The 19,805-nt window shown below is 36.2% G+C and overlaps 1 protein-coding gene across 2 annotated transcripts in view; it reads right to left on the reverse strand.

Moving 5' to 3' along the window:
* Positions 1–19,805, reverse strand: part of SCN9A (sodium voltage-gated channel alpha subunit 9) — a 168,453-nt gene that overhangs the window by 130,910 nt on the left and 17,738 nt on the right. The window contains exon 2 of one of the 2 annotated variants that reach the window (XM_070241986.1): positions 4,140–4,200. The exons of the other annotated variant lie outside the window; for it this stretch is intronic. The gene's annotated coding sequence lies outside the window, so the exon portion shown is untranslated. The remainder of the gene's footprint in view (positions 1–4,139; positions 4,201–19,805) is intronic. 2 annotated transcript variants of the gene reach the window in all.

The following is a 19,805-nucleotide window of genomic DNA, read 5'->3' on the forward strand; positions in this document are numbered from 1 at the left end:
ATCAGTATCAATTCTTGGAGTTAAGCAGGGGTTGGAGGGTAGGAATGGTAATCTTTTGGCCCTCATAGTTTCACTGATTCTCCCCTCAGAACACTGGATTTACCCCTACCTCTTCCAGCTAGTTTTCATAGGACCGTGTTCTTTTCAGTGGAAGTACTCATCACATTTGAATTATTTGCTTAATGTGTATCTTCTTGGCCACAGGGTAAACTCTGTGTGGGTAGTGACAAAGTCTATTTTGTCCTCTGTATAACGCACAGTGCCTGGAACATAATGTTGATATACATTAACTACTTATTAAACATATGTGATAAAATGGTTAAGTTCTATGGTATTACGTGTACCTCCACGTACCAGGTGTCCCTATGTAAACCGTCTTATTTGATCTGATTTACATAGAGGTTAAAAATCTATATTCTTATGTTCTTCTTTAAAAAGCAAAGTGCAAAACACAGCATCACTTAGTAAAGAAAGACCATCATATGTGGTAGGAAAAGTACTAGGATGAACCTGAAGAAACCTAGATTCCTGATGTCCTGGCTCTTACTCTTGTCACCTATGAGACCACGAGCAGGTCACCCGGCTGACCCTAGCACCAGTTACCTCACTTGGAAAATGTAGAATTTAGATGATGATCTTTAAGTTCTTTTATGGTCTGAAAAGCTTATTTAAATAACTATAACATTTCTGAATTTGTAATACTACCAGAATTTGTTTAACTTGTTTTGAGTGAAAAGCACAGCATCCCTAAATGATTATTTAATAAATCCTTCAGCATTATTTGATAATGAGACTGCTGTTTGAAAAAATAAAAAATAAAAAACCTAAAATTGGCTCATTATCTGGAACAAAAGAGGAAATGTATGTGTTCTAATATTCCCTCTCACCTTCTTTCTTTACAGGGGAATCCTGAGTAATCTGCCCAGTTGACAAACTACATGATGCAGTTTTCCTCACTTTTAGGGATGTGACTAGCTCTGATTAAAGAAATGTTGAGAAGTGTTGTATGGAACTTCCTTGCAGATGCCTGAAGAGGGAGAAGCTGACTCCTGCCTCCCTCCTTGTGCCTTGAACTTGGATATTAGCACCCCAACAACCATCTTGTACTACAACATGACCTTCTGGTTGGAAGTCAGAAGTAACAGAGCAGGAAGGCAGAAGGATGTGGGCACTCGGTGCCTTGTGGAGCCACTCTGTGAGCTCTGGATGTCCACCTTGGACTTCTATAAGTGAAAGTAAAACCTGGGAGTTTAAGCTACCATGTTCAGGCCTCTATTCTTAGCAGCTGAATCTAATTCCAAATGACAGTGAATTCCAAATGAATAAAGCAATATTCAATAAGTATCAAACTGTGATATTAACTTCATATTAAACTGATTAATTTTGAATAAAGCTGTTCTTAGTAACATGATATACAACATTGAAACACATTTTACCTGCATCTGTTCTTTTATATTTATCAAACATTATGCGATTTTCACAATTTCCTTTCACAATTATTCCTAATTTTAAAAATTTATCTTACTCAGTGTCTGACATGTTACCACCCAGGTTGGTTCCCAAGCACAGACTTTATGAATTGCAGAGGACTATAAAAACAATCCCACAGCTGAACAACTTTCATACCATAATTAATATTATGTTTCCAAAGAGAGAAATAAATCAGAGCAACTATATATTAGGAACCATTCAAGAGGAAGTTCAAGGCACAGCAAAATATCAGTTTTACTGATAAGAGAATCCCATGGAATATAACCATGAATCCAGAGGCAATATTTTGATAAGACTCCAGTAATTATAGTATATATAGACCTTGGTTCAAATGGTCTGTATACACATGGCTATGTTAAAATAATTCTTCTTAATTCAAGTTTTCCAGGACCAATAGTACTAAAATCTCTTTTATAGCCTATAAAATTCAATACTTTAAGACTGCATTAATTACTATCTATTGAGGCTCACCAATTATTAATCATCTTGATTTAATATGCCAATCTCAGATGGCAATTATCAGACTCATTGTTTTGAAAGGAACAGAGTGCAGCAAAGCCAACATTAAAATTTAACCATCAATTGACTTTTAGGATGCAGCAAATACTTAAAAATGCACCTCACCCTAAGAGGGCAAAATACTATTTAGTGCCTTAAACACATTTCTACTTTTCCATGACTAAATTTAGGGTAGATCATCAAAAAACCCTATGTCACATATATTCCGGGCATGAATTGTCCTCATTTGTGTTCACTTTATTTGAGAGTTTATTGTTTTGGGGCATGACATTTTTAAGGCTGTGACAATTAAACTTCTGTAGTGGGAACGGATGTTATTTGTTAAGTTTTCATTTGGAAACCAACCATTTTAACTGAGTGGGGAAGCTGTTAAGATCCTGGAGAAGTTCTTTTCACAATTTTTGACCACGATCGGCAGCTCAAACTATATTTTACCCTGTGGTTGAGTATACATATTCACCTATATCTGAAACAAAGGTTCACAAGCAATATTTGCTCTTACTATAAAATAATACTCACTGATGTCCTTTCTTCTAGTCTACCGCCACTATGTTTGTGTGTGTGCGTTAAATCTACATGCTACAACTCACTAATCCCATTTAAAAATATACTCCAGAGTGATTGGAGCTCGAAGAAATCTAAGTCAGTCCTCTCAATTCACAAATAAGGAAACTGAAGTGTCATCTAGAGGGCTACCTTGTCCAGGATGATAGAGCTATGTAGAGCAGAGCCAGGACTAGGACTAAGGTCTGCTTATCCCTGGTCCAATGTAGGAAAGGGATGTCTGTGTTTTTAAAAGTTCAAAATTCAGAAGTATATGGCTTCCAGTATGTACCCGTCATAAAGGTCTTGGACTGTGAATCATTGAAGCTTTTTTAATGGTATCCCCCTACATATGCTTTTTTTTTTTTAAAGGAAGATTAGCCCTGAGCTAACATTTGTTGCCAATCTTCCTTTTTTTTCTCCCCTCCCCAAAGTCCCAGTACACAGTTGTATATCCTAGTTGTAAGTCCCTCCAGTTCTATGTGGGGTGCCACCACACCATGGCTTGATGAGTGTTGTGTAGGTCCGAGCCCAGGATCCGAACGGGTGAACCCAGGGCTGCTGAAGCAGAGCATACTAATTTAACCACTATGCCAAGAGGCTGGCCCCTGAAGTTTTTAATTGATGACTCATTTGGCTTTTTTCAGCAGACTTGAGTTTAGAAATTCAATCAGTGAGTAGTTTATCTGGTACATTGCCCTTGTAATTAAATAAAACAATCCCCAGAAACCTAATTGAAGAATGCCTACCCAACTGTAGCACCTAGAAGCTACACTTTGTTCGTGTGTTTATGCCACATTTCTGGCACATCGCTCTTTGAAAATCAAATTTAAAATGACAGGCAGGTTGCTCCTAACTTCCTTAAAGGCATGAACAAGTAATTGCAAACTCTCTGATATTTAATGTGTCGCAGAAAAGGCTTATTTTGTAGGTAGGAATCTGTTATTGACAGCGACTTGATTTGAGAAATTCTAAATTTGTAAGTTAGATCTTACTGTAATTAATGATTAATAAATACGCAAAAATAAGTGAGGAGAAGGGAAAATTAAACAAATGTGTTGGAAAGAAAATGCATATTTTTATATTCTACTGGTCCTTGTACCTTTACAGGCCCCCACCCTAAGTGTAATGAATTTATGAAGGCAGAGGAGAAGCTTCTTAAATATTACCTTTCATCCCAATATTTCATATCAATTCTCTATATTTAAACAAAAAGAAAAACATTAACATGAACAAAATTGAGCCCTTGCATCTAAAAGTCCGCTCAATGAGTATTTGTTAATTATTTGCAAATTCACCTTTGCAAAGAAAATTAATGTTAGTATAAAAATCATCTTAACAGGAAGAATCAGCTCTTGTATTTAAATAACCTCTATAGAATAAAGTGGTAAAAAAATAAAACAAATGAGGACCTTAATGCAGAATATAAGTATGTATAACATTTCTTAAGATATTTCTCTCTGAAATTAAAGTAACCTGTCTACAGAGGCAGCATATATAGCAGGAAAATCAGAAGCTCTGTTGTCACAAAAGCATAGGTCCAAACTTTGGCTTTACCACTGTTGTGCGAAGAGCAAGTGACTTACCCTCTCAGATCCTCAGGGACTATACATGTCATTTCCCTGGTGAGAAACTTACCAGGCTGACCTGTTGGGAAGAGGACAGGAGATAAGGCATATCAGGAAACTGATTAGCTTTATCCTACAGCATTATAGCTTTAAAATAAAAGATAAAAACACATGGGAAGCCTGTCTCCTTTCTTTTTTTAATGATTATTGTTATTTTTTTATTGAGGTAACATTGATTTATAACATTATGTAAATTTCAGGTGGATATTATTATATTTCGACCCTGTATAGACTGCATTGTGTTCACCCCTGAAAGTCTAGTTGCCATCTGCCACCATACACATGTACCCCTTTACCCCCTTCACCCTCTCCCCACCTCCTTCCCCAATCTGAAACCACCAATCTGTTCTCTGTATCTATGTGTTCATTCGTTTATTTTCCACATATGAGTGAAATTACATGGTAATTATCTTTTTCCATCTGATTTATTTCACTTAGCATAACATCCTCAAGGTCCATTTACATTGTCGAAAATGTCAAGATTTCATCTTTTTTTATGGCTGAGTAGTAGAACCCTGTCTCCTTAATGAAAATGAGTAAAAACAAAATCCTCAAATAATACAAACAGGGAAGAAGGTACTTTTAGAAATTTTGTAATTTACATTGACTGCATTTAACATGGGGTTTCTTCCATGCTATGCAATTTTAACATTGACATATATTATTTAAAGGCAAAATACAAGTGAATTTTTACTAAATATTGTTTCCACATCAATTCCACTGCTTCTTCTGTTTTACTTTCCCTCTTTCAACTAGTACTACTGATTCTTGGTTTTCTAATTTTTATTTTATCAGGTTTCTAATGCTTTAGGCTCAGCCCTCTAATCACATCATGAAGTTTATTTCTTGATGCACAAATGTATGCCAGGAATATAGTATTATGTATTTCCTCTATATTTTATTTTTATATTTCTTTGTATTTTTTCACAGACATTAATATGCAAACATATTCTCTAAACAACTAATTTCTTTTGGAAACTTTTTTAATTGATAGTACCTTAATATAGATAAAGATATGTTGAGTTACAATGGTTTTATAATTTTTATAACTCTTTCACATATAGCTTTGCTCTGAAATATAAAACGCAAATATGTTTTTCCTTTTTTTGCTTTTACAAATGGTTACATTGATGTTTACAGAATCTACAGTATTTGCTGAGTCATGTTGTCATGTTTAAGGAAATAATGGAACTACGACTAGAAGTCAAGTTTTGAACTGTGAATTCAGTGCCTTCCACCACTTCGTACTGCTTAAGATAGGTCATTTTGACAGTAGATGATGGAAGAATTGGTCACAGAAAGCCTAATATTTGCTGTTAAAAAAAAAGCACCAGTTTAGCCAGTATGTCTAAATACAAACATGGGTCTCTTTATTTTAAGACTGTCATAAAGAGACATTTGGTGAGGGTTCATGGAATGAACTAGGTCCGTCTGTGAATAAATTCTTCGCTCACGGTTGCTGTGGAAAAATGAAAGATCCAATTACAAAGTCTGAAAGGTTTCCTATAATTAGTGATTATTATATTACTTTTGCTTATGATACAATACAGAGGAAAGGAAAAACGGGAGAGGAATTGCTGTTTTGTTTCTTTATTATTTTCCTAATTGCTTTTTTACTAATAGCTTATATTTCAAGAAAGCCAAGCCATAATCATTTCATCAATAACATTGACCTGTCATTTCATTCAGGAAATATAAGGCAAATTTTGCTCGTAACTTTAAGAATACTAGGAGATTCTGGTCTCTCTTCTATCATCTTGTAAATATACTTGCAGAACAATGTGGTCAATACATAGGAAATGTCTCAGACTTACATTTCTGTGTGTGTGGCATATGTGTTGATCAAAATAATTATGAATTGAGTGACAATAGTGAATACTTGCCAAAAATCTTGTCATGATGATACTATCCTTGACATCTGGGAAATTATGATATCTTACCAACAGAATAAAGAAAAGCAAATAAACATACATGAACACATACATATAGAATATATACTACTAAAAATACACCGTATTTACTTTAAAAGAATTTCGAATTATTGGGTTATTTTAAGGTTGTGTAGGAAACACAAGTGATTTAAATCTGTGGTAAGACCAATCTATTCAGTCAATGCCATATACAGATGTTGTGTTTGGTCATTTTCTGATAGACCAGGACAAACATGAGCCCTACAACATGCCAACAGCCAATTCCTGCAGTAAGTGTTCCTCCCTTTCCTTAAGATGTGGTAATTATAGGGTTATGTTTTCAATCCTTATCAGTAAGAAAATGTGCCAGACTCATTTTTAGCAAAATAATGATAGTAATAATAACAAATTGAGCATCTCCCAATACATGAATTTATACTACTGCCAAATTCTGAAGAATCTACATGTGTAACTTTAAAACGTTATATGCATTAAAAATATATACAAAATTGAAAATTTAAAGACAAGGATAATAAAAAACCCCACTCTTCCAGCATCCTTCTTAGGTGTGCATATTCCACTTGGAAACTACAGATTATGAACATATCCACATGTTCAATCATAACCTCCTAGATATCCAAATCACAACCTATTTGACAGGCAGCTCGGGTCTCATATCCACTACCAAAACTTCCCTGGAATCTGGAAAATACACCCTTGTCTGTTCCTATCTTCATAGTGTAAAAATACTTTTAGCACATAGAATACATTTGGTTTTAAAACTAGCATTCTTTCAATATCAAGATTAATGTAACAGCTCTGCAATGTCTTGCTAGGTGTTGTAAAATTAACTACATAATTTGGTATAGGTTAAAAGTCTTATTCATATGAAATAATTATAAGACTGGTTTTTCTCAGTGTGGTGAAAAAGAAGGCACATAAAATTTTTGTCATATCCTTTGCTAGCTTTACAGGAGAAAATTAAGTATTTGGGATAAGCTATTTAGAATTTAACTGATAATTTACTTTGACAAGAAAACAAGAAGGAAACTCTTTACATATGGGAGCACCAAGCTTTTAGGAGACATTACATATGTTGATATTTTATAGAACTGAGAATGTTTGTGTTTCAAAAATAAAGTCCCAATTGATGCAAAATACCTGCCAGAAACTTTTTCTGAAAAAGAAAAAAAGTGTCTTTATTTCTCTAAGTCTCAGTTTCCTCATCTAAGAAGTGGGGATGACAATAGTGATCCACATTACGTTATTGTGTGCATTAAAATATGACAACGCATATAAACCCGTCTATTCTACATCGATACTTTGTAACATAAAGTGCTGCGAGAGGTGCAGAACACAAGAAACACTTAATAAATGTCGACTCTCAAAATGCTAAGGGTCAGTTGTATACTTGTGTGAGACAGCTGGCTAGGGTCAAGGAGGGTCGTCTGAGAATATAATACGTCTTTCCATGGAGGAATGCTAAGTGTTCCTATAGAGATCCAATCCATTGTATTAGCTTCAGATAACATCATATTCCAATCAAATAAACTAAACTGCACAAATACTTAACGGAACAATTATTAGCCACATCACATTACTTAGAATAAATGAAGCATCATTAAAACCACATTTTGATATATTTTTAACTTCATAAAGCTTTTTAGTATCTATTATTTCATTTGAGCCTGACAACATCGCAGTGCTGAAAAAGATACCATTAACCATCACCTAGAAGTTAACACACATGTGAAACATGAGAAAGCACAAAGTAAAGCCTTTTGGTGAGCAGATATCTTAAAAAACTAAGGATTTGTAATTTTTTACATTGGCTTAGGTTGAGGTCCTCCTAGTCATCTGTCACAACAGTGAATAGCGGGCTTGATCAAAATAAATTAGAGAAAGAAAGAAGATATAGCTGAGCTGTATAAGTAACCATCATTCTAGCAATTCATCAGCATGTGTTAGATCTTGTGTAAAAGACAAAATGAAATTTCCTGCTTCTAATTATTTTCCTCCACTGCTAATAACATCTGATTTATTTTGACATTTCTTTTAGTGATCTCTGTCATGTGTGTTTTCTGGAAAGCCACCTAAAATCCTTTGTGCAAACAGGAAAAAATAATCAAGCAAACAAACCCAGAGATGAAAATTTCCACCACTGATGTCACAGATGGGCCTTTAGATGAGAAAACCTAAAATATGTGGGAGGAGAAGGTCACTAAACAGAAAATTCTCTTCCTTTGATATGAAGCAGGAATGCAAGTCAGAAAGCAGTTGAGTCACGTCCTTTGTTATCTTGGCAAGCAGCTTTTTCTCAAGGCACCAAAAGGGAGCTTTGACCACGTTTCAGATGTCATAAAACTGACAAATTAGATTTGAGCCGATTGTAATGCAAATACACCCCCAATTATTCCAAGAACTAAGATGGGTATCCAGTGGCCTAAATAAAGACTTCGGCTATCATCCATATGGGAGAATAGCAATCCAATCACTGCTTTATAATACGTCTTGATTTAGTGGTACCCAAAGTTCTTGCACAGCATCTCTATTCTTAGGCTATCTTCAGGCTATTTTATGACAACATTGGTACTGAGTTGTGGTGTGCATAGTTTAGAAAATTGGCTAGTGAGAAGGGAGCTTTTACAAAGCTATAAAGGCCATCAGGAGAGAATATGATTTCTGAAAGCAGGTGAAGTTTGGTTGTGCTATGGAAGAAACTATATTTATAAAACAGCTACTCTGTGTAAGGTACTGTGTTAGAAATGTAACCTTTTCAGCAACACAAGGATGTGTTTTTATCATTTCAACTCATGGAGACTTAAGAGATGTTCATTTGATACTGCTGGAAAGGGGGTAAAGGTAGGCTTTAAACTCATTCTGCCTTGTTTTAAAAGCTCTCAGCAGGGGCTGGCCCCGTGGCTGAGTGGTTGGCTTCGCGTGCTCCACTTCGGCGGCCCAGAGTTTCGCCGGTTCGATTCCTGTGCGCGGACATGGCACCGCTCATCAAACCATGCTGAGGCAACATCCCACATGCCACATCTAGAAGGCCTCACAACTAAAAATACACAACTATGTACCGGGGGACTTTGGGAAGAAAAAGGAAAAATAAAATCTTTTAAAAAAAAAAAAAGCTTTCACCATGTTGAGGTCAGTAGGCTCTGGAAAAGGCAGGAAAAATAAACTAGGGAAAAAGGGATTATTGACTGACATAAAGATGTAAGTTACAAGGAAACACAATAAAAATAGGTGTTTTAAATCAATAGAGGAACAATAATTTTAAAAAAGAGGTATATTTGCCAGTAGCTCTTGTTGAAGGTGAAGGTATTTGTTGCTTTCCTTCTTTCCGAGCTCCCAGAGTTCCATGTTACCATGATGAGGCAAGAGGTTGCTGTCCTTGGTTCTGTTTTCCGCTACTACCACGTCCTCCCCAAATAAAACTAATGATACTTAGCTTGTATCTTTTTATTCTCACCCCAAAAGAACAACTTCTAACGATAGAAATTATAATGTTAGGGGGAAAAAACCCTAAACACAGGCATTGTAAATTATACTTTCTAATACTTTTACTGGAAAACAACTAGACCTAGCATCCTCCTTGAATCTTGAAAGTATTCTGCACTTAAAACGGCCACCATGGAACATGGGATCAAGGCCTACATCACTAGTCTGCTTATTGGGATTTATGGGCCCAGGAGCTTTTGTCATCTGCCTTGAAATTACCAAGATAGAGAATTCCATACTGAAATCTCAAGAAGTGTCTCGCCCACTGAGCCTGTAGATTAACCGGCGCTGTGTGGGAGGTAATCTGTCCTGCCATTTGTAAACAAACAAGGAAAGAAGGATCAGTGGGGCCCTAACATTTGCCCTCTCTTTCCTGCCTTTGTCAATTTCTTAAACATGCCCTGGGCTTGGTGAGGGGATATGAAAAAGGAATAGATCACCAGAAAACCTTCTCATTATTTAGGTCTACCCTTAATTCCAAAATTTAATGCCAAAGACCATACACCTTTCGCATAAACATTTGCTCTTTTTTTCCCAAATGAGTCTACCATGACTCGGCATTTCTCATAGATCATTTCAGTCTTGCCTCAGCGAAGCTGAACACCTTTTACTCATCTCAACAGAGTAAGAGGATTTACCAAGATTCTTAATGTTTAAAAACAACTCAATACTGTACAACAGAAAACATATTAGACATTTTAAAGTATACAATGCTCGAGCCACGTCGACGACATAAAGATGGGCCTGTAGGGGCATTTCTTCTAATGAATGGGAAGTGCGCTGCTCAAGCCAAAAAAAATTTATCCTCTGTTTGTGAAAGATATAGTTCAGCTGTTACCTTGACAACAAAACTGGGCACATTAGTGACCTAAGGGATTGCAGAGTATACAGCTATTGTTCCAACTCCAAAAGGAATTGGAAACTTACTAAACATAAAGCAGGTGCAGAGAAACCTCTCATTGTTCTCTGTGAAGCATGGGTTCAGGTGGGAATCGAGCTCACTGAAAAGGGTATATAATATATAAAAGTACATAACAAAGTAAGTAATTTCTAATAGTAGGTGGAAAATCCAGGAGAGAAAAAATTCAGAAAGACAACAAAAATATAGAAAAATGGACATCTGCACAATAGTGTTGAGACTATCATCCAAATCATTTGAGCCCAAGACTGGCCAGAACTCAGTTTGCTTGAAGAGCTGGATATTTCACATGAGAAACAGAATGGGGATTGAAACTGGGACTAAGTCACCCACATGTCTGCCACATTTCTCCACATCAATTTGCTGATATCTGCCTGATCTACTTTTAAAAATGTTTTTATGTATTATAGTGATGCTGAATTAATAAAAATGGTATTTAGAGAACACAAACAAGAAGTATTAGTATTGTGAGTTTGCCTAAATCTTGGGCACTGGTCCATCTCCCTAGCCCACTGCCCTCTCCCCCTTATTGGTCTCCACTGGGATCTTATATTTTTGGAGTATTCTGTTGTTTCCACTGACACCTATAACCTCTGGATCGAAACATAAAATATTTTAATTATGGCAAGCAACTATTTAAGAATACAGATGAAAATAATTTCACATTTTTCTAAGTCATGAATCGTTGCTCTCTGAAAGCCTTTGACACACAGGGGATATATTTCCATGCAAATGGTCACACTGGGAGATCAGCATTCCTAGTGGGTGATGCACCTCCTGTACAAGTTGTGTTTGTTTTTCCTGGCTTAGTAAAGTGCTATTTAAGTGGACCCCAATTGAGGTGAAATGCCTTGAGTTCTGTGCTATTTAGAATGCCTCTCAACAAAGTGTTTCATAATTAACTAATTAATGCTCAAAACACACCTGCAGCACTGTTAGTACTATTCCATCATTCTTTCTGAGTAATAAACACATTAAAGCTTTATGTGAAGTAATCAATAAACGACAATACTCAAAATAAATCCAGGAATCGGTGTCTGAAGTACCTGGAATTGACTGGTAGACTATCCTCCCCAACCCCATCCTTCACATGCACTTGAAATTTATGTCTCAGAATTTAGGGGTCTAGCACATTCTGATCTAGCACTTGTATGATGGGGCCATGAGACAGAAAAGGATGGACATTTAAGAAAAACATAGGATATGGTTACCAGACAAAATACATGGTGCCCAGCTGCATTTGCATTTCAGATAAACCCAGGACCTCCAAAAGGGACTGGCAACTTTTCATGAGCATGTACCAGAAGGACTAAGCCTTTTTCCTATAGTCAGATGGTGGGTACTAGAATCACGTGCACATTCAGGGAGAACACGTGGGAAAAATACTGTCCACTTCCCAGCTGACAACCTGTGACTCTCAGAGAGGATGCCAGGCAGCAATCAACTCATAAGCCAATGAAAATTAGCTATTATATCACCTTTGCACAAGTGCAATTGTTTATTGATTATCATATAGATTGTTTCCTACAAATTAGGAATGGAAAGGCTTTCTACTGTAAATATATGAAAAACAACTATTTTCCAGTCTCGAGGTTTCCGGTCTTTTTTCTTCTTATCCATAAGCTACATATTACTGTCAGAGTGGTAAATAAAACAGATCGCATCACTTCTCTATTTACAAATCATTATGGCTCCCCCAGGGCTTATGAGATTAACCTACAGGAGCCTTTCCAAAGTGGGCCCAGCCTCATTCCCTGCAGTTCAACGCCCCCTCACCATCCAGGACTCCGGCTCCTTCAAAAGCCAGTCTGAAGGTGATTCCACCCAGCCCCACTTCCCTTCAATCTTCACGGTAGTTAACTCTCACCATGACCTGACACCTTATTCATCTTTCTATTCCTGATGTTTAGCCCAATAGGACACATAACAGGTAGTCAATAAACATTGATTAAACAGTTATACATTTTTTCCTCTATTCCTAACTCCAGAAAGGAGGGAACAAAAACGGTGAGGAAGAAATTCAAAACTTAAGCCCCCAGTGAAAAAAAAAGGAAAACATCACAAAGTTATGTACTGAGTCTCCACTTCTCTCTTGTATTTATCATTATTTCTATACAATTCATTTGATTGATTTCAAATGTCTGCACTGAACCGGATGTTTTACTCATCTACTGAGTACTTTCTCCTCATCTTACAATTTAGGATTGTTAAACATTCTCAAAGACCAGAGAAAATTAAAATATTGTCAATTCTGTAAATTAGAATATCTTCACTACATTTAAATTAGGGCACAATGTTACTAAACACTCTAAGTAGATAATGGTGGTAGAGTTCTAGAGAACTCTAAGTGGTAGAGCCTAGAGAAACCATGTATATAAAAACGTTTCAAATGAACGGACCTGGGCGGCTACACTTTCAATTGAAAGGCTTTCTACTATTCGTTCATAGATTTGACTGTGACTTGCCGTGCTATTCCTAATCCATCTCTGGACAATAAGAACACTTATAAAATGGATAGTTTCAACCAGGCCAGTTCTGTAAGGTTCCTTTCAGTATGAAAATTGTATGATTCTATTTTTCCTGCATGTATAATTTCCAGGTAACTTGGGCATTTTACATAACCACAGAGATTATCGGACAGGCTAGTGAGGTGGCTCCTCCAGGCACCTGTGTTCATTCTTGTCTGGGCTGAGTCTGGGACACCCTTCTCTTTGTGTGCAACATCCTCACCACTTGGTCTCACGAACTAGGCATCCCTCTACGTGCCTCGGCTGCAGAAAACCCAGTAAAATGAGCACTTCCTCCCTTCATCTCTGCTGACTTTGAGGGTTTAGAGATTTAAGAATACGGGGAGAAATTTCAATCTGGGGAAGAGGAATCAGTGTGTATAGAGGTGTGCTCAGGAATTCACTGATGAAATTTTTTAAATGACAATTACTTTTGATCATTTCTTTAACTGTGCTTCCTATTATCCTAGACACATGGAACTGGGCTCTCAGGGACTCGTCTGTAAAAGGAGGTAGACTATAATTTCTGAGAGCACTTTCAACTTAGTCATCCGTGATTCCATGAATATAAACACGTTCTCTGTCAATCATCTTACAATCGCCTGCTGATGGTCATCAGGGATAAAGTGAAAGGTTATCCATAGCTTAAAAAGAACATTCCAAATGCATGCATGACCTCAAGTGGGTTAGTAGTAAGTATATTAATATAAGAAGGGTAGCATGTTATTAATCAAAAGATGGTTATGACTAAGAGTGACAAACAGGAATTTCTAGAACTATAAATACAGTCAACGTTAATGCTATTTGATGGTGACATTTCTTCACGACTAAATTTTCTTTAAAAATTATTTTTAAAAAGCTTATTTGGAAAGCTAAGAGAAATTTTCATGAACATACACACAAATATACGTTTTTAATTAGATATTTAAGATATGTGTATCTAAGTCAAAAAATCTAATTTGGGGACACAAAGGCTTCTATTGGAAGAATTTTAAAAGATAACAAAATATGAAATGCCTAAAACATAAGGAACAATAATATAAAACAAAAACAGTGTGGGGGGATGAGCAAGTCAGAAATATTTCCTTTATAATGTTTTAGCAACCACACACTTTATAGTTCACAGAAAATCATGAACTGCCTAAATCTTGTCATGAAAAGTACGTACTCCTGCGACTGAGCTGAGTAACACAGAGATGATACATGTCAAGGTAAAAGCATGTTTCTTCTTTAAGCAGGAGAGATGGGTCACGTGATGATGTTCTAGTGCAATATCTCTGTGGCTCCCTTGCTGAAGGACTGATGTATATTTAATCACTTTATCTAATGGATGTGATTTCTCAAGTCACAGTTACCCATTAGGAAAGCTCTTGCTCTGGTTCAGCTGAGCACTCTGATTACATTTCCTGACTTTGTGGTTTCAGAGAGGCAGAGCTCCTGGAGAATTCCCTGGCTGATCCATCTGTCTGCTATGGACAAGAGAATACACCGTGATCATCTAAGTCGTTAGGCTGGGGGCTTGGGTGGAAAAACCACATAGATCTAGGATGTCCAAATCTTTTAAGCCAGGTGCCCATGTAGTTAACTTTAATTACCTTTCTTTTTTTCCACCATAGTGACTTATCCTTGATTAGAAAGGCAACAAATCTTATTCTGGAGTTTTAAATAATTACTATGAAGCACATCACCAGTATACCTGAGACGACTTACGAATATGTTTATATGTAAAATAACACAGTGACACTTGAAAAGTCTTCTCTTTACTCCACTGTACTGTGATAGAATGTTTTTTACTGTTGTAAGACACAGTGAAAAAAAAAAAAAAGAGGGTGAGACTATACCAGAAATGCTCTTTCCTACTGTCCTCCTTCTTTGGCATGTTCTTAAGGAATATGTACAATGTTTAAATTATACTTGACATGGCTAGAAAATAAATCTTGTACGTGCCTGTAAGATGGGGAAAAAAACTGCTAACTTGGAATATTGGTAAGTTTTCCTATCATAATTGAATGGAGTATTTAGTTTTACACAGCCTAGTTTAGCCAGCTTAATGGAAAATTTAAAATAGATAAATCCATGCTGATTTAATGATGTATTTTTAAAGATGGCTCTACTCAACTAATATTTATATGGTTGACATATGCCTTCCTTTGCCATAAGACAAGAAATAAAGGATATAAAATATGATCTAAACAACAAGTAAAGTTCAAAAGATGAAAGACTATGGCAAATTAATGACGGTGATAAATTAAAGAAATAAACCTGCTAGAAGAGCAGAGTGCACTAAGACTGAAACTAAGAAACCAAATAATGGGTTAGCAAGGATGTTATATCCTAGATGGAAGTCCAGGAGCATTTAGGAAAGCAATCTCCAAACACAAAATAGTAATCACTAACTCAAATATCTGTGTTGCTTTAATTTAAATGCATCTTCAATAGAATTTTAATGAATTCATTCAAAGTAGTCTGTTTCAAATCTGTTGATTTTTCTCTTTAGTTACCACAGCATTGTAAGATATTCTCCTATTTCCTGATCAAGATACTTTTGCCCCCACAATTACAAGGAGATATTGAGAGTTTCAGGTTACTCAAACTTAAAAAAAGGAAAGAAATTCCAAACAGCATCTTTTTTAGGAAGCTGAGCATTCCACCTGAAAGGGGGCTCCATGTTTAAGGGGGCTCCATGTTTAAGGGGGCTCCATGTTTAAGGGGGCTCCATGTGCTGCTCCATTCTGTTACCTCCATCAGTTGAAAACTAGGTGTCATTTCAGTGCAAATGAGACGGGCCACATTTGTGGTTTTCAGTTTAGGAGTGTTAGGGGTTTTCAGAACAATGAACTGTCTTCTCTAAACCAAGATTTCAAAGTTTCAAGTACCCCATCTTTCCATTTTATCTGTTTTTCTTATTGAAGCACCACAAGATTTCTTTTGAAAGAAAGAGTTGTACTGTAGAAAATGCTTGAAAACCTTTAGTGGGATAATACCAAGGAATTCTGGATCAATTATACAACAGTCATTCAAGGCACAAGAGATCTTGCCTTTATAATGGGAACTTAGATGATCTTTCCCATTAAAAAAAATCCTCTATGGCTGACAACCACCTACAGAATAACCTGCCATGTCTTTTGTCCAGCATAGAAAGCTTTTCCTAACCTGATGCTGACAGCCTCTTTTCTTCTCCTATTTGCAATCCACCTTCTGGCTACATCACCCTACATTTCATTTCCCTAATCGGCAGCTGGATTATTTTATGATCCCTGCCTTCTCAAGATGCTTCCTCTATCCAAAGAGTTTCAACTATCCCCATCACTGGATTACTTATCTTTTTTTTCTTTTTTGGTGAGGAGGATTGGTCCTGAGCTAACAGATGTTGCCAATCTTCCCCTTTTTGCTTGAGGAAGACTGTCCCTGAGCTAACATCTGTGCCAATCTTCCTCTATTTTGTATTTGGGATACCACCACAGCATAGCTTGATGAGATGTCTGTAGGTCCATGCCCCAGATCGAACCCACAAACCCCAGGCCACTGAAGCCAAGTGTGCAAATTAACCACTATGCCACCAGGCCCACCCCTCCAGACTATTTACCTTTTAATTTCAGCTCAACATCTCTTATATGAAGAGATCTGACCTTACCTTCTACCTTCCTTCCCTCAAATATAAACTGAACTCTTCATTAGCTTCTTCTCTCATCTCTCCTTCTACTTTGGGCTCCCAACTGCCCCCAATGCAGATTTTTATCATAGCTCCCATAATGCCTCATTTCTTTCATCAGTCTCCATACCTGTCTTCTTCAACTAGATTCTAAGCTCCTTAGAAAGGAAACTTGTCTTAGCCATCTTTTATCACCAGTGTATAGCATAATACACGGACATGACAGGAACTCAGCTGTTGAATGCTTGATGAATGATGACTTCTAACACAAACACTTGAAGAAGCTTGTCTTTAAGATAATAAACATCACAATGATTTGTAAGAAAACTTTATTACTTAAAATTAGAATTTTTCAATATATATATATATTTATTTTTCTGAGGAAGATTAGCCCTGAGCTAACATCTGCCAATCCTCCTCTTTTTGCTGAGGGAGACTGGCCATGAGCTAATATCCGTGCCCATCTTCCTCTACTTTATACATGGGATGCCTACCACAGCATGGCTTGCCAAGTGGTGCCACGTCCACACCCAGGATCCAAACCAGCAAACCCCGGGCTGCTGAAGCAATATTTTGAGAGTATCTTCAAACACCTACAATAATCAATAACTATCATGACTTTACACCAGAAACATTTCTTTGAACTTATGGCACTCTCAATTTTTCTTCTTCTCCTCATTTAAAAAATTAAAACATTCAGAAACAAAACAATTCCTTACCTTATATGTAGTCTGATGGATGCAAGAAATATAAACCTTTGCTATTACAGTCTCTCATTTTAACACACCAATGTAAAAACTACTATCTTCTTGAGTTTAATCAAAGCAGTCCTTCCAACTATCAACAGTAAAGTTAAATGTTTGATCAGATGGATGAGAAGGGAGACTAACATGGTGGACACACCTAACTAAGCTTTAAAATTCTCTAATTTTGAATTACACTAGTCACAGCAGAAGTTAAACATCCATTAGGAGTGTTCTTTCATTTTCACCAGTGCTTGAGCAGCCTGAAATTGCAAATACTTTATTTGAAACATACATTTGATTAAGAATAAATCACCAAATGTCTGGATCTCTAATAAAGTGAAAACTTAATTGTTTTAGAAACTTAGGCACAGACATGATACTAGATTGTTAATTGATTCTAACTTAAATTTTGCCATTAAACAATGCAGTTTATTTCAAATCTGTAGGTAAATAACAGAGTCAAGTTATACAGAAAACATTTTATTATTATAAATCCAAGATACAATCCTTTGCAGAGAGTTGTGCATGTAACTAATTTGGAGTTATTAATATAGTCGAACATAAATATAACTAATTTTCATTTGTAGAAAATTTCGAAAATATTGAACAGCATAAAGACTAACATAAAATTAACTTAGAAAAAATCACTGATGATATGTTGAGGCATTTACTTTGTCTCTTAACCTACATATATACAGCCAAAATGCTTTCCAAGAAGGCTGTAAAAATTTATGTTCCCTCTAGGAATATATAAGCACATATTTTTTCTATACCCAAACAATATTAAGTATAATAATTTTTAAAATGCTTCCCAATTTGATAGTAAAAAATGTTTTCTTTTTGTTTTTTGAGGAAGATTAGCCCTGAGCTAACATCTGCTGCCAATCCTCCTCTTTTTTTGCTGAGGAAGACTGGCCCTGAGCTAACATCCCTGCCCATCTTCCTCCACTCTATATGTGGGACGCCTGCCACAGTATGGCGTGACAAGCAGTGCATACGTCTGCACCCAGGATCCGAACTGGTGAACCCTGGGCTGCCGAAGCGAACTTAACCACTGCACCACCCGGTCAGCCCCCCAAAATGTTTTCTTTTAATATGTGCATTCCATGGAACGTTTTTGTTTCTTCTTTCATAAATCTGTTTATCCACGTGTTCCTTTTTCTATTGGGGCATTCATCATTTCCTGCTTTGATAAGGAGTCTTTTTATGCTAAGAATATTGACCTCTTTTCACAAAAGTTTCTATTTATTTATTTTTTGCCAGTTTCATCTTTTCATTTTTGTCTTTGGCAAGTCTGGTTTTTGAAAATAAACAGAAATGTATCATTACTACTTAAAAGAACTATGAAGTTACTTTATAATTAAAATATTCACAATTTTTGTGCACAATTATATTTTTTCCTAGTGCGAGAGCAGAGTTTTATTTTCCAGATATATATCTGGGAAGCACAGGCCTAGGAAACAGATATGCACACAGCCCTTGGAGGCTTGTCTGAGGCTGAGAGCCGTTGCTCATGTTACTTCAAATGGAACTATCCATCTCGACCTTTGTGTCTTCTGTTTTCTCAGTGTTTGAGTCATGCACCTCCTCAGATCTTCTGTACAGCCTTTCTTGCATTTGGAATTTTGTACAGTAAAATTTCTTTAATTCAGATAACTCCATTCTAAATCAGGCTAATAGTTATATATATTATAATTATGTATTATATTATATTATATATGTTATAATGTTTTATATTTTTATACACATTATGGTTTGCAAAACACTTTTAGATGCATCACTCATTCACTCAAATTCATTCCATACATATTTTTAAGGACCCATTATTTGATTACAAGGCTAAGCTTCAGAGCAGTTGGTAACTCCAAGAATAGAACACTTTTAAATTGAATAGGTGGGCCCAAACTGCAGGTTTACAACTCTCGTTTTTTTCCCTAAATAGCATTCATATATTTATTTTTGAAAAATAAATATAGCCACAAAACTCAAAAGTATGTATTATGAAAAGTAACTCTCCCTCTCTCCCTTATTTCCCAGCCGCCCAGATTCCTGGGTGGGAACCACGGGTACCAATCCCTGATGAATTCATCTATGTGGTTTTATAAACACATACATATCTATTAACTTTTCATACAAATAATACCCTACATATACACTGCTTTACATTTTGCGTTTGTCACTTGAAAAGATACCCTGGAAATATTTCCATTTTACTATGTATAGAGCCACCACATCTTATTATAACAGCTATTAAATACCTATTTTATGGATGTGCCGAAACTATTTAGCTATTCCCCCTTGTAACTATTTAGGTTGTTTCCCACAGCCACAATGATTAGCTTCTCATACATAGCTTTGCAACATGGAATTACATTCGTGAGACAAA

The sequence above is a fragment of the Equus caballus genome, chromosome 18 (assembly GCF_041296265.1).
Source record: "Equus caballus isolate H_3958 breed thoroughbred chromosome 18, TB-T2T, whole genome shotgun sequence".
In the NCBI taxonomy this organism is placed as follows: Eukaryota; Metazoa; Chordata; class Mammalia; order Perissodactyla; family Equidae; genus Equus; species Equus caballus.